Here is a 20753-nt window from a genome sequence, read left to right on the forward strand (position 1 = left end):
ACGCGCGGGCCGGCGGCCGCCGCGGGGAGACGCGCCGGAGAAAAGTTTGGGCGGCGGAAGCGGAGCCGCGGGGAGCGGCCGGGCGGCGGGAGCGGCGCGGGAGGGGCGGGCGGCGGGCGGGGCGCGGAGCCGGCAGCCGGGGAGGGAGCGGCCGCGGGGCTGGGGCGGCGCCGCCTGCCGCCCTCCCCGCCGCCTCCGGCCCCCTGCCGGGCTCCGGGGCTCGGGGGCCGGGAGGGCGGGGGCGCGGGCGGGCGGGGCCTCCGGGGGTCGGGGCCGCGGGGGCGCGGAAGGGAGCTCGCCTGGCGGTCAGAGGTACGGGGAAGGGGCGGAGACCTGCTGGGGCTGGACCCGGGACAGCGAGGCATCCCGAGTGCAGCCTGGGAAGACACGGGGGTTCCGGCATTCTTCTCCTGGAATAAGGGAATTCTGAGAAAATTCTTCCCAGGACCCGGGCGGAATCGGAGGTTTGCTCTGGAGACGGAGACGGAGGGGAGGCTGCTGACTGACGCACCTGAGACTCGAGCCCGCCCGTGGGCCTTCTCTCCAGTCTGGCGATTCCGAGTCTCCCCATCACTCCTAACCCTCCCCCAGTGTCAACGCTCAGTGTGGAGCTGGGATCCGTGCTTCCTGCGTTCCCGCTTCACCCTTTAGTGAGGAAGATGAGGGGAGTCGTGCCTCAGTTTACCCTTGGCACCTGTCAGGCCCCAGGGCACCTCTGCCTGGGCCCGGATTCCCCCCGCTGAGATGCTCTACACCATTCATTCAGGTCTAGCCCACATCCCAAAGTACCCTTCTGGTTTAGGCACTGGGCCAGACATAAGGATCTCAATGGGTTCTGTTTCATGTCCTCTCTACCGGGGCCAGCACTAGCCTTAGGGACCCTTCCTCTTCCTCACCTGGTAAGTATCAAAGGAGAAGTATTATAGACTAGGCTAAGACTCAGAGAAAGAGCAATGTGCAGGACCTTGGCCTGGTGGATAGTCTGGAAGCACTGGGTAGGGAGGAGAGGAAAGCAAACATACTCTGGCTTTTGGAAGGAGCCATCAGGAGAGGAATATTGGTCAGTCTCACCCCCCACCAACCCTTTCAGCATTTCCTTCTTCCCAGTGGCCAGGACTGACTACATAATTTGCAGGGCCTAGTGTAAAATGAAAATGCAGGGCCTTTTGTTCAAAAATTATTAAAAATTTTGGGTGTCTGGGTGGCTCAGCTGGTTAAGTATCTGGCTTCAGCTCAGATCATGATCTGGGGGTCTTGGGATCGACTGCTTTGCTTAGGCTCCCTGCTCTGCAGGGAGTCTGCTTCTTTCTCTCTTTCGGCCCCTCCTCCATGCTCTCTTAAATGATAGATAGATAGATAAAAATTATTAATATTTTCAAGAAGACAAGCCCCTGGCTGGCTCAGTAGGTAGGGCATGAGACTCTAGATCCCAGGGTCATGAGTTTGAGCCCCATGCTAGGCCTAAAGCCTACTTTAAAAAAAAAAAAAATTCAAGAAGACAACAGCAGAGCATTCAACCAAGTGTGGGGGCCTTTCTGACATCAGGGTCAGGGGTGACTGGGCCTATGAAGTTGGCCCTGCCGGTGGCTTATATAATTCCTTAGCAAAAGTTCCCCTCAAATGACAATCCCCCCCAGGTGCATCTGGCTGGCTCAGTTGGTAGAGTATGCACCTCTTGCTCTTGGGGTCCTGACTTTAAGCTCCACCCTGGACATAGAGCTTACTTAATTAAAAAAAAAAAAAACTGAAGGGCGTCTGGCTGGCTCAGTTGGTGGAGTGTGTGACTCTCAATCTCAGGGTTGTGTGTTGGAAACCCATTGTGGGTGTAGAGATTACTTAAAAACAAAACCTCTTTTTTTAAAGATTTTATTTATTTATTCAGGAGAGATAGAGAGAGGCAGAGACATAGAGGGAGAAGTAGGCTCCCTACAGGGAGCCTGATGCAGGACTCAATCCTAGACCTGGGATCACCACCTGAGCCAAAGGCAGATGCTCAACCACTGAGCCACTCAGGCATCCCAAAATCTTTTTTTAAAAAATGAAAAAAAAAAAAAAAAAAAAACTCACAATCTCCAGGAGTCAGCTCAGAGATCAGGTCCCCTGATTTGGAGGTGGGGAAGGAGGGAAGTGGGGCGAGATCAGGGTTTTCCCTTCACTGCTTCTAACTCCCAACAGCCAGACATTCTCACCTTCCAACTCCAACCTGGCTCACCCTCAGACCAGCAGCCCCAGGTTCCCTCCTGTCCCCTGACCTAACGGACAGACATACTTCCAAGACACCCAGAGAGGGCTAGCCTGGGAAGGGCTAGCCTGCAACTCTGTCCTCTAGATTCATGACTACTCAGCTTAGCTATATTTCTCTGCTGGCCCTGTGGGCAGCTAAGGAAACAGACTTTCCAGTGGCCCGTGTCAACAGGGCCCAAAGTCCATCCTGGAACCAGGCTGTCACCTGACCAGGCAGGAAGCTGCCGCCCCAGAGATAGACCAGCAGCAACCAGGCTTGGAGCAGAAGCCCCCAAGCCCTCCAGCTTTGACTCTCTCTTTCTGGAAAACCACCCTGATGTTGCCCCCATACCCAGCCAAGATTCCCCCACCTCCCACTTCCAAGGAGACCTGCCTCCCATGGGCTCCAGTTTTGTCCTCTGCTGGGCCTGGCCTTCTCACAAACTCCAAACTGGGCAGCCAAGCCAGGGTGTGGCTGAGCCTCCCTCATTTTACGGGGAACACCAGGAAGGAGAAGAGCCCATAAATCACAGAGCCGAGGGTAAGAGCACCTGTGACTCCCCTCAGTTCTTAGACCAATTGGAGGGGCTGAAAGTATAGTGCAGGGAGGAGCAGTTCTGCGAAGTTGAGATACTGAGTGATTAATAGTATTCCTAAGAAGATACCTCAGAAGAAGTGGAGCAATTTGCCAACAGTCACACAGTTACCTCTGGACAGAGGTGGAATTTAAAAATGGCTTGTGTTCACGCATGTGTTTGTGTGTGTTTCCTAACTGTGCACTTGCTTTGGGTCAAGCCTCTCTACCCTACGCCAGCTGCTTTAAAGGGTAGACAGTGAAGATCCTGGGGAAAGAAAGTCCTTCTCCTGGGGACTCCTGAATGTTCTGCTTAAATTTGAATGCACTTGTATGCATTTTGGGAGGGAAAGTTCCATAGCTTTAGCCAGATTACCAAAGGTGTCCCTATTTCAGAACCAACTAAAAATCAACCCTTTGATCCTTTTCAATGGGAGGATATGATAGAAAAAGGCCCTTGCAGGATGCCCTCCTCCTCCCTCCTTCTTAACCTGGGGGTGGGGGTGGGAGGAAGCATACAGGTCCCATCCCCACTGTGAGCATTCTCTTGTCTCCTGCCCTGGCTGCTGGCATCTGAGGCAGCAGGTTAACATGGCAAACAACACCTGCTGAGGTCTTCTTAAATCATCCAGGCCCCTCCTAGAATCAAGTCCTGAGCCTAGTTGCACCCATTTCCCCTGCTGGGTTGAGAGGTGAAAAAGCATCCAAGGTGCTTGAGGTGGGGAGGATCCAGAATGAGATGGAGCCTTGGGCTCCCAGCTCTGAACTGGTGCCAGCTCCTAGGAGGCTGAGAGGGAAGGGGAGACAGAGACAGACAGGAGAGGGAAGAGGGGAGGGAGCAGGAGAGCAAGTGAGAAAGGAGAGGTAGCTCTTGCCACTGCCCAGTCTCCAGTGTGAAACGAATTCTAATTCCCTTCAGCAAACATCTCCTGAGCACCAGCTCTGTGCTCCAGGCCCCCAGATGGACCAGTTATTCTGTGATCTGACTGTCACTCTCTTAACTGTACACACTGTAGAAAAGGTGTTTTCAAACTTTCCTTTAGCAGTAGAATTTTCTTTTTCCTCTGATACAAAAGCTACCTACCTGCCTTTTATCTGAGAGAGAAAATGGATAAAAACGTTTCCTACATGTACACATAGTTTATAAATCAACTTGTAACCTTTACTTGCCACAAAGTAAGTCAGTGGGGATGGACTACAGATTTGAAAGCTGAGTTATAAGTGATGGTTTGGCTTTTACCTGAGAACCAGCCTTCAAGTTGTTTCTGTGGCGGTTTATTATTTTTTTAAGATTTTATTTATTTATTCATGAGAGATACAGAGGGAGAGAGAGGCAGAGACACAGGAAGAGGAGAGAAGCAGTCTCCATACGGGGAGCCTGACATGGGACTCGATCCCAGGCCTCCAGGATCACACCCTGGGCTGAAGGCGGTGCTAAACCGCTGAGCCACCCGGCTGCCCCCTGGCAGTTTGTTTTAATAGGTAATTAGAAAATACTGCACCCACAGACAAGTGGGGTCACATGGTAAGAATTTTAACAACTCAGTAAAAATGTCCCGAGAAGCTTTATTCTGAGGTCTACCCAAAAATGACTTATGCAGATGGCCCCTAACGGTCTGTCAAAAAGTTAGCCTAACCTGGTTCTCATCTCAATTCTGCCACTAACTTGCTGGGTGTCCTTGGGTGAGACACTTGCCCTTTCTGGGCACCAGGTTCCACACCTGAGCATCTGATTTCACCTGGGAAAGCAGTGAGCATGTGGAGATATCTGAGCGTGTTGAGTGTGTGTGTGGTGGTGGTGGGGGGGGTGGTACAGTGCACATAAGTGGAAACTTCATTACTCATCCTCACCGCCTACCCCCATCCCAGCACTGGGCCTGAGGAGGGTCCGCAAAACCACTGAACTGCCCAAGTTCTAAGGCAGAGGCGGGTTGCCATGGAGACGTGTTTTGTTTCCCAACTGTCTGGCTGCCTCTGACAAGCACAAAAAAGCCAGGCCAGATGGACACTGACCTAGACCAAGAGACCAGGGATTTCCTGACCCAAGGTCCACAGGGCTCACTGCTTTCCAAGAAGAACATTCTCAGTTCTCACCCCCAGAAGAGTCACCAGCCTGACTGGCCAGCTGATGAGGCTTGTGTAGGGGGCTGCTACAGATACCCACTCCACCAGTCCTTGGCGGCAAGCCTGGCCCTGTGCCCAAGGGCAGGGCTAGGAGGGAAACACCCACGCTTAGGGCCTTCGAGAAGCTGGGAGTAGGGTCAAGATCTGTGGGCAGAGCTCCCTGCCCACGATCAGAGGGAAACAGTTGGATGTGGATTGTCAGGGAAACCTCCCACAATCCACACAGAAGCCTATACAAACACACTGAGACACCAACACAGGTTGACACCAGTTCACTCTGGCAGACCCAGATATATGGACACACATACTAAAACACACACCCAGACACACATCGACATATCTAGATACCCATAAATACACAGGTGCGCATCAGACTGACATCTAAACACACATAGAGGGATCCCTGGGTGGCGCAGCGGTTTGGCGCCTGCCTTTGGCCCAGGGCGCAATCCTGGAGACCCGGGATCAAGTCCCACGTCGGGCTCCCGGTGCATGGAGCCTGCTTCTCCCTCTGCCTATATCTCTGCCTCTCTCTCTCTCTCTCTCTCTCTGTGACTATCATAAATAAATAAAAATTTAAAAAAATAAAAATAAAAAAATAAACACACATAGATATGGGGTCATATTGAAACACAAACTCATCCACAGATGTATGACACACACACACACACACACTACTAACACTTCCAAACACATATACGGACATGCCAATTCACAGACCCACGTGATATGCAAATATATACATTCCTAGATGCACAGACCCTCATCTACAGACACCCACCGACATAAGAACAACACAGGTACTCAGGGACCCATAAGTCAGGGAGAGGTATCCAGAAGGCCTGTTACACAAACACAGATGTAAAGAGATAAATGATTACAGCTAGAAACACAGACACACAAATACCTAACACAGATCCAGGTGCAGGGGAGAAAGGAGCTGAAACCTGCTGACGCTCAATTCTGCACAGGTCTCAGGAAAGCAGTTTTATCTGTACGATCCTTTAAAAATCCTTGGGACGGGGGATCCCTGGGTGGTGCAGTGGTTTAGCGCCTGCCTTTGGCCCAGGGTGATCCTGGAGACCCAGGATCGAGTCCCACGTCGGGTTCCTTGCACGGAGCCTGCTTCTCCCTCTGCCTGTGTCTCTGCCTGTCTCTGTGTCTTTCATGAACAAATAAATAAAATCTTAAAAAAAAAAAATCTTTGGGACAATCTGTGAAGTTGGTAGCAGTATCCCTGCTCCTTACAAATGTGACAATGTAGATATACCCACGCCTGTAATAGGCCCAAATGATACAGAAGGAAACAGGATAAAATGGGGCAGTGACTCTTCACCCACAGTCCTCTGACCACCCAAATCTTAATTTCCTGACCCAAGATACACAGGGCTCACTGCTTTCCAAGGAGAATGTTCTCAGTCCTCAGTGCTAGTGGGCAGTATATACTTTTTCTATGCATTTACACATAAGCATGTAAAGACACTACAAATCCAAACATTTTCCACAGAACCAAAGCAGAGAGGTTAAGAAATTTGACCAAGATCATAGAGCTAATTGGTGGCAGAATCAGGATGTGGATTTAGCTCTGGTCCTCTCCAAAATGCTCTTTCTGCTGCCTCAGCCCACAGACAACCACACGTTCACAGACAGATTCACAAAGGGGAGGCCCAGGCCCAGGGGCCGGGGGAGGGGCCGCACCTCTGCGCTGGAGAGGAAGGGAGGCCCAACAGCCTCTCTGCCTGACTGCTCTGGGTCTCTCGGGTGGCTCCTCTGGCTACAGGCGTTGTCCCTGTAAGTTTCTGTTAAGGAGTAAAAGTATTTCCTGGGACTGGAACCTTTGAATCATTGACCCCAGGTACGTACCATGCAGGTGACTAAGTGATCCACATACAGCTCCAACACTCAGACTATCACACCAGCTCCTGCCAGTCCCCTGACCCCTCTTGCCCTCCCAATCCTGCTCCACAGGCCCCAGGGGAACCTCTCCTAAGACTAAATCTGGACATTGTCCTTCCGCTGCTTAAATCCCTTCCTGTTGTCTCCAGAATAAATCCCAGCCTCTCAGACACATAGAGCCCTTCATTTCCCGGCCCCAGCCTGCCTCTCCCCCATTTTTCCATTTGGTCAAGTACTTCTCCTTCTAGGACCGGCTCACATTCTCCTCTTGTTGAACTTTTCCCAACTCCCCAGGCAGACTCCCTCCCTGCCTCCGGGCCCCCACCCCCACCCCTACTCCTACTCCCACTCCACAGAGTTTGCCCAGCAGACATCCACCTCAAGACTTGATATCAGGGACGCCTGGGTGGCTCAGCAGTTGAGTATCTGCCTTTGGCTCTGGGTGTGATCCTGATCCCAGGATCGAGTCCCACGCCGGGCTCCCTGCAAGAAGCCTGCTTCTCTCTGCCTATGTCTCTGCCTCTCTCATGAATAAATAAAATCTTTAAGAAAAAAAAAAAAAGACAAAATCATCAGGGATGGCTGGGTTGCTCAGTGGTTGAGCATCTGCCTTTGGCTCAGGTGGTGATCCCGGAGTCCTGGGATTGAGTTCTACATCAGGCTCCCCATGGGGAGTCTACTTCTCCCTCTGCCGGCATCCATGCCTCTCTCTGTGTGTCTCTCATGAATAAATAAATAATCTTTTTTAAAAAAGACTTAAAATCATCATCACTGATAGACTGATGAACTTCCAGAACTTGCCCTAAGTGCATTATATAATCGTCTCCCTTAGTCATTACAACAGCCCTGAAGAGATAAGAACCATTGTCCCCATTTTACAGAGGGTTAAATGGAGGCCCAGAGAGATTCAGTCCCTTCCTCTCAGTCTGATTTTCTTGAAAGTCAGTCTTTGATCAAGCCACATACCATCACATTAGGGTGAACATGTTCATCTCTGAATCTCTGGTGGCTACACAAGCTTGGCAGAGTGGAGAAGGACTCACTGAGTGGTTGTTGAATGGGGTGCCCATCCATTTGCTGCCCCCCCCCCCCAGTGAATAAGAGAGGATAGGAGAGACATGTTGGGGGATGGGGACCCCCTCTGCTAATCAGGATTCCCCAAGAAGTCACTGAAGCAAGAGTTTCCTCAGGATCTGGCAGGGGCTGTCCCTGAGCCCAGGGACATCTGCACAGACCCTGCTGGGGGGCAGGTGTCCTCTAGCTCTCCACACGTCCCTTTAGTCAGAAGCTCTGAGCCAGTATGTTATTAAATATTTACTGTTTCCCACTCTGCTTAGCTTGGTGCCAGGTCCGGGAGAAGGGGACCAGAGAGCAGGGGATGGGAAAATGTTTACAATTAATGATCACCTACCAGGTGGCACAGAATTCTCCCAACAGCCCTGCACCTTGGGTTCTCAGCCTGATTTTTGCAGCTGGAGAGCCGAGGCTCAGAGGGGGAAGATGCTGGTCCCAGATCACACATCCTATGAGCCAGGATCCAGAGTCAGGTGTATACACATGTTCCCGGCGCCCCACCCCCAGCAGGGAGGATGTGGGCCCAGCTCAGAGTAGACTCAAGGAGGCCATTTTTGAGGTGGGGCTGTGGCTGGAAGACTGCCTGGCAGATTTTCTACAATAACAGCAGCTTGCATCTGTGCAGCACTTTCCCTTCCATTAGCTCACTCTGCCCTCTCCAGCATCCCCTTGGGTGCCTATAATTGTCTCCATTCGACAGATGAGGGATGGAGGTTCAGTGAGGTCAGGTGATTTTCCCAAGGTTGCACAGCCTGTGTATGGCAACTTTTGAACCCTTATCCTCCTGCTGGGTCTCCCAGTCTCTTCCACTTCCGCCTCCTTCCAGCAGACCCCTGTGCTGCTCCAAGGGAACTCTCAATCACAAATGGGAGCTTCTGGCTCTGAGGACCTGCCCTCTCATACCCACATGGCCACACCCTTGCCCAGAAATGATTCCTGGCTCTTCCTAATTTGTCCACCTTAGCAATCTCCTATTCAGCCGACAAGTGCCAATTCAATGCTACCTTCTCTAGGAAGGCTTCCTGGATTGGCTTCCTTCATGCAAACCTCTAATAGAGCAATTATCTCATTATAGTTAATTGCTTGTCTGTCTCCCTCACCAGACTGTGAGCTCCTTAAGGGCAAAAACAATGATTCTTTTTCAAGTCTTTTTGCTGCACCTGGCTTTGCTGTCTCAGAAAGCACTTGCTAAGTGAATGGAATGACATTGAATGGTGGAGCATTAACAGAAATAGGAGCATCAAGAGGAAAACCTAGTGTGTGGGGAGGAAAATGAAGGGATGAAACTTTGCTTTTGACCATTTGCAGATCAGGTGCCACTAGGACATGCAGGTGGATGTGCTCAGTAGGTAGGAGTTGGGAGTGGAGTGGGGAGGTAAACTGGTATCCAGGAAGAAAGGATATTAACAGTAACTGAGGGGGCACCTGGGGTGGAGCATGCAACGCTTGATCTCAGAGTCATGAGTTCGAGCCCCATGTTGGGTGTGGAGATTACTTAGATAAATACAACTTAAAAAAACCCAACTAGTAACTGATACCTGCCGTTTGCCAGATAATGCATCATTGGCATTATCCCATTTCATCCCCAAGACGTAGGTAATACTAATCCATTTGGTGGAAGAGAAAGTTGAAACTCAGAGAATTTTTTTTAAAGATTTTATTTATTTATTTATTCACACAGAGAGGCAAAGACACAGAAGGAGAAGCCCACACCCCACAGGGATCCCAATGCGAGACTCCATTCATCCCTGGACTCTGGGATCACGCCCTGAGCTGAAGACAGATGTGCAACCGCTGAACCACCCAGGCATCCCTGAAACTGAGAGAATTAAATTAATTTTTCCAAAATTACACTGCTAGTAAAGGGCAGAGCCAGGAGTTGAATCCAGGTCCATATAATGCCAAAGTCCATGCACTTTATCCCTTTTCCATACAGTAGACTAGAAAGGACTGATCTTATAAGACACATACATTTACAAGGTTGGGAGTAAGAAGCCCGGATGAGAGAGGGAAGTGTCCAAGAGATAGAAGGGAAACCAGCAGGGTGGTGTGTCAGGAGAAGAAAAGAGCTCCAAGCAGGGCCTGGGTCAGCAGGGCCTATTGTCCCTGAGGGATCAAGCTGGGTTGGGTTTAAGATTTTGCAACCAAGAGTCAACCATCCAGATTGCTGCTTCTATGTGCAGCGAGGAGTCAGTAAAGGGGCCTGCTGAGTGGCAGGTGAGGAAGTGGAGGTGGTTGGCTGAGAGGAGGAAGAGAGAACGGGAAAGAAGGGAGCACCCTAAGGGTATGTGGACTTAAGAGGGCAGGGCAAAGGGGTTGGGGCTGGCTTTGAAATATTGGGGAAAGGATGCGAGCAGCTGGGAGGAGGAGGGGGTGAGCATTTCAGGCTGAGCCAGCCACTCAACTCAAGGACACTCTCAATCTCTTCCAGGACTGTCCCGACATTTTCCCTCCTCCTCCATCCCATCTTGCAGGCCAAGCCATGTTATCCTCATTCCTCCTTCCCTCTCCCTCCCCCACTCTGCCCCCCACTGCTCCCCTGAGTTTGTTCAGGACCAGCCACCCCCACCTCCAATGTGCTGTCTCACCGTCCCTGGCCCAGCCTGGTGAGGCAGGCAGGGAGGAGTTTCCAGGCAGGAAAGGGCTGAGTCACTCAGCCACACATCTGGTCTCAGATCTTGATACCCAGCTGGAAGGGGTAGGAAGGAAGAGGCTCCTCCCCCACAAGCTCCCTGGGCAGTCCTGACACTGCCCGCTGGGAGGGGCAGGCTTTATTAACGACCAGAATTTGGCAGGCTGCTTCTCCCACTCCAGTGGGGCTCCTTTGCTTCTGTGGCCACCTTTTATGCTCAGAACAGCCCTGAAACATAGGGTTTATCACCTCTATTTCACAGGTGAGAAAACTCAGACACAAAATGGCTTGGCCAAGGCCACACAGATATGGAGAGCTGGTCTATTGGTGTCCTCATCCCATGCTCTGGTCACACAGAAGTTGGTGGTGTCTGGAGACAGTGCCAAGGGGCCCTGGCATACCAGTGGGTGATCACTGCAAAGCTAAGTGCGGGAAGGCACTTGGCCCATGCTTCTGCTAAAACGGCCCCTTCCCCGGGGGCGCCTGGCTGGCTCAGTCAGAGGAGCATGTGACTCATCTCGGGGTTGTAAGTTCAAGCCCCAGGTTGAGTGTAGAGATTACCAAAACAAAATTTAAATAAAAAAACCCAGAACCCTTAAAAATAAATAAATGGTCTCTTCCCAAAGTCCCAGTGGAGGGAAGACCCTCCTTTCTCACCCACACCCTGCTCTGGCTTTGCTGTTGTTGGCTCAGCTCTGAGCCATCCCTCTCATTCCTCAGTGTCTTTCATTGTCTCTTCACTCCACTGTGCTGAGAGGAATAGCAGGAGCCTTAGCAGGAGGTGTCCTGCCATTCTGCACTCTGCTGGGGCATAGTGTTCCCACTGTCCTGAGCAGAGAGGTGTCCAGGTCCCGAGGAGAGGCGAGAGGACCATGCCAGACCTCTGCTCTTGTCCTAGGCTACTCAGAAGCTTTCTTTGGGGCACAGGTCGTTTCTTCAGGCACATCCGGTGTGACCTTGGGCAAGTTACTTCCCTCTCCCAAATGGGCTTTCCACTTCTATTATTCAGAAGAGCATGCAAACCAGCATTCTTCCATAGACCCAGATCATCACTGATATTGACTTTTAATTTATTTAATTGTATTTAATGTGGCTAGAGTCAGAGCTGTGCCGCTCACTATGTGATCTTGGGGCACATTTTTGGACTTCCCTAAGTCTTGTCTTCTTCTTTAAATTGGGAATAACAACAATAATGTTACCTTCCTCCCAGGGTGGTTGTCAAGATTATTTATTTATTTATTTATTTTAAAGATTTTATTTGTAAGTAATCTCCGCACCCAATGTGAAGCTTGAACTCACAACCCTGAGATCAAGAGTCACATGCTTCACTGACTGAGCCAGCCTGGTGCCCCATGTCAGGGTTGAGATTTAGATAATGCCTAAAGCAAGTACCACATAGTGTTTACCCCCAAAAAAGCTAGTATTGCTATTGAGAGATTTCTTTCTTTTTTTTTTTTTTTAAGATTTTATTTATTCATGAGAGACAGAGAGAGAGAAAGACAGAGGCAGAAGCAGGCTCCATGCAGGGAGCCTGATGTGGGACTCAATCCCAGGACTTCAGGATCGCACCCTGGCCAAAGGCAGGCACTAAACCACTGAGCCACCCAGGCGTCCCTATTGAGAGATTTCTAATTACAAAATGAATTCATGCTCAAAGTGAATTTGGGAAATGTAGAAAAACACAAAGTCATCTATAAAAATCACCTGTAATTCCACCCAGAAGGACTTTTTTGTGATGATTTGCTTTCTTTTTTAAAAAAGATTTAATTTATTTATTCATGAGAGACACAGAGAGAGAGAGAGGCAGAGACACAGGCAGACAGAAAAACAGGCTCCCTGTGGGGAGCCTGATGTGGAACTCAAGCCCAGGACTCCAGGATTGTGACCTGAGCCAAAGGCAGATGCTCAACCACTGAGCCACCCAGGTATCCCTTGTGATGATTTTCTTACACATAATAGAACCGCCCTCCCTCACCCTCCAGAGGATTAACCCATGTGCTTCCAGGATGAGCAGGTAGTGTGAAGGTGGATATAACCTACATTTCCTGTATCCTCTCTGGGCCTCAGTCTCCCTGTTTGGAAAGGAAGGGTTGAACTCCTCAGGAAAGACAAATATAATTGCACATGCTAACTGCTGCCTCAAATGAAGTGGCTCTGGGCTCAGAGTGCCATGCTTAACTAATCATGTCTGGCATAGATGCAGAAGGGCTGGTAGTTGTAGATCCTGTGAAGCCACTGTGTAAGGTCTAAGAAACCCCTAAGAATCACTTCAGTTTTTAGCATCATAAGAACATCTCCTCTTCTCATTCTACTCCCTGTTCTAGAACCTGGCTTCCTCTGGCAAATGGGGAGAGAATCCTTGCGTATTCTCCCACCTTGGGCCTGGCCTTAGCAAACATCTGCGATCTAGTACCCAAACAACTCCCATTTAACATTCTGCATTGTTGTACCTTCTCTGTAGGGCCCAACTGGGACTCTCCTCAAGTCAGACTCCAAACAGGGGAGCTGGAGGGGGAGGAGAGTTTGAGTTTTTCCTCACTAAAAGGGAAGCATGCAAATAGTATGCATACCAGCAGCCATTCCTCACCAGCCCAGGCTCAGATATTTGAATATTAAATGATGCTACACAAATGAGGGCATTACCATTAGCAGCCCCTTCAGGTTTGTGTGTTGTTTTTTTTTTTAGATTTTTTTAAAATTTATTTATTCATGAGAGACATAGAGAGAGAGAGAGAGAGAGAGAGAGAGAGAGGCAGAGACACAGGCAGAAGGAGAAGCAGGCTCCCTGCAGGGAGCCCAGTAGGGGACTCCATCCCAGGATCAGGGCCTGGGCTGAAGGCGGAACTAAACCTCTGAGCCACCAGGGCTGCCCCCCTTCAGTTTTTCAGACAATAGGGCCTGAGTGAATGGGCCCAGGGTCAATCCAGCCCTCCTTGCTAGTGAGAAAGGACAGTGCCTAAAACACTCAAGTAAAAAATTTAAAACTGGCTTTAGTTCTGGTATGACAGCTATGTGAGGGGGAATCTGAGCTCAGTCAGGGAACGCAGATCCAGAAAGAGCTAGGGACTCTCTAGGGAGAGGGATGGACTCAATCAAGGGCAAGGGGGCCTCTGTAAAAGAGATGAGGACTCCGCGATGAGGAGCGCGTTGGGGAAGGGGAGGAAAGGTGAGAGTTTACCCAAGAGAGGTCTTAGGAATCTGCCCTGTTATCTTCCCAATGCCCATCCTTTTCTCCCCCTCCATTCTGGAAGCTTGCCAAGGGCTGTAACCTGAGGGGCAAAGAGGGGCACTCCTCCAGATCCCTGGGCAGGGCCATCCCAGGATTCCAAATGCCTTGCTGGAGGTTGCGTGCAGCCTACAGGACCCCAGAGGTAGGAGGGAGCTCCCAGGAAAGTCTCCCTTGACCTCCATGGCACCAAGCCATACCTAGCTTCCTAGCTCCTAGAGTCCTCACTGCTCAGAACTGCAGTGTTGTCTGTCTGAGTCCTTCCCCAGCAGACACAGGTCTCAGTTTCCCTCCAACTGTTAGGAGGAGTGCCTGACACCAAGGTGCCCAGCCATGTCCCTAACAGTCATGCTTATTGTAGACCCCAGGGTAGGCTCAGGTATCTAAGCTCAGTTAGGAAAGGATCATTGAGTTAATGTCCCCAGAGCCTTATCTACTCATTTCTTTTACTTCAAGTCCTCACTGAACCTCTGTCCTCTCACTGAACCCCTATCTCTTCACTGAGCCCAACCCCCTCACTGACCCCCATCCCCTCACTGAATTCTACCCTCTCATTGGGCCCCCATCCCCTGAGCCCCCATCTTTTCACTGGGTCTCCATCCCCCTCACTGGGTCCCCATCCCCCTCACTGGGCCCCCACCCCCCTCACTGAGCCCCATCTCCTCACTGAGCCCCCATCCCCCTCACTGAGCCCCCATCTCCCTCACAGGGACCCTACCCCCCTCACTTGGCCCCCACCCCCCTCACTGAGCCCCATCCCCCCCCACTGAGCCTCTATTCCCCCTCACTGGGCCCCACCTCCTCACTGGGCCCCACCCTCTGGCTGATTTCCTATCTCCCGAATCTAAACCTTGTTTGCAAACCTCCAGTTCCCAGATGGGACACTTGAAACTGCAGCCCTGGGACCAGTGTTGCGTCCACTGTGTCTCTGGACATATCCATACCACCCACATCCTGTCTTCATCATGTGGCACAGGTCATGAGGCAGAGCAGCTAGAGGCAGAGGGATCAGTAATAGCCTGAAATGAGAGCCCAGCTAAGGGCCTTCTTGGTCAGATTCCATAGTGGCTCTGGGCCTGCTCTGCCGGCAGGAAGGATGTTGAGATGATGCTGCAGGTAGAGCTGCAGCTCACCCTCCGGCTTGCCAAGACCAAGCCAGGGGCTGGAACACAAGAGCGGGCACTGGTCCCTCCCTGATCCCCTGAACAAGAGCAGCACTGTGCACACCCTTCCCATTCCCCCACCCCACCCCTCAGGCCAGGACAGGGTCAGGCAGGGCCACCCATGGAGGCCGGAAACAGAAGGACACCCAGGCAGCAAGGAGCAAGGGAGACAGGCTTTGAGTTCCAGGGTCAGGGGTAGTGTCCGACCTGCAGGCAGAGAGAGGCTGTGTGCTCACACCCCTGAGTCTGGAATGGCAGGGCTGACCACCAGGGGTTCTAGACATCTCCAGGACACAGAGGAACAGACGCATGTGAGAGAGACCCAAGCCCACAGGCCTAGAAGCTGGAAGGTTGATTGATTTTGGAGGTAAAGATGACCCTGAAGTGCCCTGGACAAGGATGCAGGATTCCCAGGCCCCACTGCACAGCCACAGCGTCGGGCACCTGCAACCAAGGCAAAGACCAGAAGTCCAGGTCAATGTGAGTGTTCTGCTTCCTGACCACCCAGGGGGTGCTGTGAGGCACGGAGAAGTGGGGCACCGTCCCTGCCTTCCTCACTTCCCCATGTAGACTCACTACAAGTCCCGTCTCCTTGAGCTCTTGCATAAGCATTTCTGTGGCGCTTGTCATCCAGAAGAGCCAAAGGAACACTGTCTCTCGCATCCCTGCCTCTCTGGCCTCCTCCCAGCCAAGCCAGCCCTGGGATCCAGAGGGAGCCACATATGGTAGCAAGAGGCCTGGACTCGAGTCCAGAGATGAGATTCAAGTCCCGCTCTTAGCACGTATCTGCCTTTCAGAGCTGCTCATCAGAAATGGGAGTGATGCCCTCAGCCCCAGAGGCTGCTGCAAGAATGACATGAGATGGTGGATGACAAGAGGCCACTCCAGCCTCCCCCTGGGGTCCACCCTTCATGCTCCCTCTGGCCCTCCATCTGATTTTCCCTGCTGCCCTCCCTACTCCAGAAGGGCATCCCATCCAGCTGGGATCCCTGGCTCCAACCAGACTCCTTTAGGCTGAGTTGGGGGCTCAAGTCACCTCCCCAGGAGCCTGGGTGGGGTTTTGATCTAAAAGAGGAGCCTCTGAGGGGTGCCTGGGTGGCTTGGTCAGGTAAGCGGTCAGTTAAGCGTCTGCCTTCAGCTCAGGTTGTGATCCCAGGGTCCTGGGATCCAGTTCCGTATCAGGCTCCCCGCTCGTCAGGGAGTTTGCTTCTCCCTCTCCCTCTTCTGGTCCCCCTGCTTGTGGTCTCTCTCTTTGTCAAATAAATAAATAAAATCTTTAAAAAATAATAATAAAATAAGGGGCACCGGGGTGGCTCAGTGGTTGACCATCTGCCTTCGGCTCAGGCCATGATCCCAGGGTCCTGGGATCGAGTCCCATATCAGGCTCTCTGCAGGGAGCCTGCTTCTCCCTCTGCCTATGTCTCTGCCTCTCTCTGTGTGTCTCTCATGAATAAAAAAAATAAAGTCTTAAAAAATAAACAGTAAAAGAAGAAAAAAAATAAAAAAATAAAAGAAGAGCCTCTGAGGGACAAAGGTCAGTGGCATTGTGGAATTCCAAACACTTGTGACCAGCCGGTAGGGAGGCTGCTTAAGCCTGGGCCCACTTAGTCACATTTTCAGTCCACCCAGTGCCTGAATCCAGGGGAAGGGGCCCCAGGCAGGGAGCCGGACTCTGGTTAGAACAGGAAGTCCTATCAGGCTGTCGTTGGCACTCACATGAGGCTGTGTCACCTCAGCTCTTGGTGTGATGCTGCATGGAAACTATCTCGAGCCACCTTTCCTCATTTTTACCCATACCTTTTCATCTTTCTACCTTTCTTTTGAGGACAGGTGGCCAGTCACCCTCGACTCCAACCCTGCCCCTAGTAACATGCATCTGAAGCTAGAGAGACCTGGGTTCAAATCCTGCCTCAGCTGCTTCCTTTTTTTTTTTTAATTTTTTATTTATTTATGATAGTCACACACACACACAGAGAGAGAGAGAGAGAGAGAAGCAGGCTCCATGCACCGGGAGCCTGATGTGGGATTCGATCCTGGATCTCCAGGATCACGCCCTGGGCCAAAGGCAGGCGCTAAACCGCTGCGCCACCCAGGGATCCCCTCAGCTGCTTCCTGACCCTGGACGAGCTGCCTCACCTCTCTGAGCAAGACAGGAGTGAACAAAATGACAGCATGAGGGGTGCCTGGGTGGGGCAGTGAGTTAAGCATCTGACTCTTTTTTTTAAAATTTTTATTTATTTATGATAGTCACACACACACACACAGAGGCAGAGACATAGGCAGAGGGAGAAGCAGGCTCCATGCACCAGGAGCCCGACGTGGGATTCGATCCCGGGTCTCCAGGATCACGCCCTGGGCCAAAGGCAGGCGCCAAACCGCTGCACCACCCAGGGATCCCCAGCATCTGACTCTTGATCTTAGCTCAAGTGGTAATCTCAGGGCAGGGTTGTAAGATCAAGCCCCATGTTAGGCTCCATGCTCAGTGCAGAGTCTGCTTAAGGTTCTATCTCTTCCTCTGTCCCCTACCCTATTTGTTCTCTCTCTCTAAAATAAACTAATTTTAAAAAACACCTTAAAAATGACAGCACGGGAAGGGCCAAGCATATGGCTGGAGGGTTCCCTGAATGTCAGTTCTCTTTCTCCTTCTCAGGTTCAGGGCCTGGGCTGGGGCCATCTGTGGGGTTGGAGGAGGCCAGGGCTTCTACCCTCAGCTTTTGGAGTCATGGGATTAAACACCTGTACTCACAGCATGATCTCAGTGGGTCACCACGGTGCTTTGAGCCTGTTTTCATCTGTCAGGTGAGGAGGGTTCAACAGAACATGCATCACTAGTGTTGGGTCCCCCTTCTCGGGTCCCAGCAGGCTGACTGGAAGAAAGGACTCAGACTCCCTGTGGGTGGGTGAAGGATAAACTAAGCAAGGGGGGACTGCCCTTGAAGGCAGGAGGCTGGAGGGGACAGAGACAGCAGGGAGGTGAGTCACCAGGAAGTGAGGGGGGGCGGGCGGGCAGGGGCTGGGCTGCTCTGAGGCCTGGGGCAGGCCTTATGCCTCCAGGGGCCTGTGGTCAGCTGGAGGGGTCTGCTAGAGGTGGATTCTCAAAGGCTCACACCTCTTCTGAGAGGACCCTGCCAGCCACACATAGTCACACACACACTTGTCCACATGGTCACACAAAGGCACTCTGGAAAACACACGGACATGTTCACACACTCCTGTACACTCAGGAACATCCACACAGTCACCCATAGACACAAAGACATACTCAGAGACGTTGGCAAATGCATCCACATGCATTTTACACTCAAGTGCATCCACACACAAGACACGCATTCAGATGTATTCACACTCAATCCTGTACACAACATCCACAGACAAAAGGGCAAATGCACAGACACACTCCCTTGTACTCTCAAGTGCATTCACGTAGATACCCAGAGGAGCACACTCAGACACAATCGTACGCCCTCCTGCCCATCCAGGGCCACCCACACAGACACACGGACGGACACAAAGATGTGCTCTGAAACATTCACACACTCTTATACACCAGCTTGTACACTCGAGTACATCCTCACAAAGACACCCATTTATTGTGTACACACTCCTGTATACTCCGGGACATCCAGACATCGTCACAGATACACACAGGCTAGTACAGCCAGGTATACTCACACACCGCCTCCCTCACCCACCCCTGCGGCCATTCCCCCAATCTGCAGCCAACGAGGCTCAGCCCTCTCTCCCCACCCACTTCCCACTGTCCTCTGGGGCCTCTGGGGCCTCCCTCCGGAGCTGGGGGGGAGAAGGGGGCGGGGTTCGCCCTGCTGATGTGGCAACTCGCTCACCTGCTGCTGGCTGCACCCTTGCCAAGAACAGCTTAAAGAAGTGGGAATCCCAAGCGCTGACCTCATCAGGTCTCTGCTCTTGTACTCAGATGGGGAAAGTGAGGCCCACAGAGGGGTCCGAGGGTGAATGGGACTTGAACTCAGGACTCCAGTGCCAGAGGATGCTCGTGCTGGGAACTGGGACAGGAAAGATTGGGCTCCAGGCCTTCCTTCTGCCTGCCCTGGCTGGCTGCTTGTCCAGCCTGCCCTCCTCGGTGTTCCCAGTCTGCCCAGCAGGCACCCCCATCCTCTGGCAGTCCTTGCCTCCAACAGCCACACACACGCCCCCACGCAGTCATTTCTCCCTGTCAGACTGATCTCCCCAGCGTTCCTCAAACCTGATTGGAAGGTGGCCTTTGCAGGGTGAGGCCTGGCTTTGCTACTTCCCAGCCATGTGACTCATAGCAAGTCACTTGCTGCCTGAGCCTCAGGTCCCCCCAGATTGGACTGGCGAGGGAACTAAGGAACATAATAGAGGCTGCATACTGCAGAGCCAGGCCCAGGGACTCGGACAGGTTTGGGAGTGAATGGAAGACATATGAATGAGTTGCCAGGACAAACTGGCCCAAGCCAGCTCACCCCCTGCTGGAGCCGGTCTGATCCTGCTGCCTCCAAGGAGTCACCAGTCTGATAGGGGAGATCAAGCTCAGGTCTGCTCCTGGAATACCCAGCATAGTCGGATCCGTTCTGACCTTGGGTCCTCAATGCTAGTTAGTGGGGAGAGATAAGGGCCTTGTCCCCAAGGATTCTGAGTCTGATGTGGGAGACAGACTATTTCTAAAGCTCTAAGGCTGGTGGGGAAGAGACTTCCTGGCCCAACCCCCCAAACCGGTTGAGGAGCTATAAGACTTCCCTTGGGATTCCTGGTCTGAAGGGAGCAGTTCGCCCTCTCTTAAGGGGCTACCGGGCTGATAAGGAGACACAGCACTGTTCTCAGGCCCCTCAAGTCACAAAAGAAAGGAGCGAATGACACAAAGGTGCATAAACACAGAGACGCAGAAATGAGCAATGGATGAATTCAGCTTTCTGCATAGGACTCCTTGCGACTGTGTGTGCATGTGACTCTGACTGTTGCCTCTGAGTATGTGCTTCTGTTTCTGTGTGCATATGCCTGGGAGCTGTGGCTGCCGAGGAGGAGGCTCAGTGAGCAGACCCAGCTGGGTGGATCACTCATTCACAGGACATGCATTTATGGAGTGTGCACTTTGTTCAGGTCCCCAGGCTCAGCTCTGTGACACCGCGGAGCCCTCCACAGGTGTGGCAGCTGTGGCTTCCAGGGCATCCCTATGTGCTGGGGCTAGATGCACTTAAACAAGCAATTCCTTTATGCTGTGACCTAGTTAAAGGAAGTCCAGGGGGCAGCAGGAAGAGAAGGGAGGGGGACTTTCTGGAAGATAGGCTATTTAAGCTGGGCCCTGAATAGCAGGCTTTTGGGCTGGGGAAAGGGTGTGCAGGAAAGGTTTTTTGGATGAGGTGACTGCATGGGGGTCATAACTTCAAGGTGAGGGTTGGGGTGGAGTGTAGTGGGATAGCCAGGGGAAGTTTTCTGGCCGGGGCCTGCCCCTGGGGATGGATGGGACAGTGTCCAGAGAAGCCTACAGTTCTGAAGGTGAAGGGGCAACTCCAGGGAGAAGAGTGGTACTGGGTGGTCGGTCGGTTTAGGGATGAGCTCCTGGACCAGTCTCTGTGCTGTGCTGGTGGGGGGAGAGAGAGAGTGACAGGTAGGCCGGGGAGCCTGGGGAAAGCCCCAGGAGGATCTGACAATAGTTCTCTTACAAGGGAGAGGTAAGGATTGCAATAAATGCACTTTCCCAAGTTGCTCTCACTGAGCATTCCAGAAGCTCACTTATTTCTCCCAAGAACGATGTTTTTTGTTTTTTGTTTTATTTATTTATTTATTTATTTATTTATTTATTTATTTATTTATTTATTATTATTTTTTGTTTTGTTTTTTGTT

At 51.8% G+C, this 20753-nt stretch overlaps 2 long non-coding RNA genes across 2 annotated transcripts in view; one reads left to right on the forward strand and one right to left on the reverse strand.

The window, feature by feature from the left end:
* LOC140633977 (uncharacterized) overlaps nt 1–20753 on the forward strand; it is a 34782-nt gene that overhangs the window by 11227 nt on the left and 2802 nt on the right. The gene's annotated exons all lie outside the window — the stretch shown is intronic.
* LOC140633976 (uncharacterized) lies at nt 9569–20052 on the reverse strand. The gene is made up of 3 exons (XR_012031559.1): nt 18758–20052; nt 17659–17802; nt 9569–9710 (listed from the first exon to the last, which is right to left on the reverse strand). It is a non-coding gene; the product is annotated as an uncharacterized lncRNA (long non-coding RNA).

This window comes from Canis lupus, chromosome 5 (genome assembly GCF_048164855.1).
Source record: "Canis lupus baileyi chromosome 5, mCanLup2.hap1, whole genome shotgun sequence".
Taxonomy (NCBI): domain Eukaryota; kingdom Metazoa; phylum Chordata; class Mammalia; order Carnivora; family Canidae; genus Canis; species Canis lupus.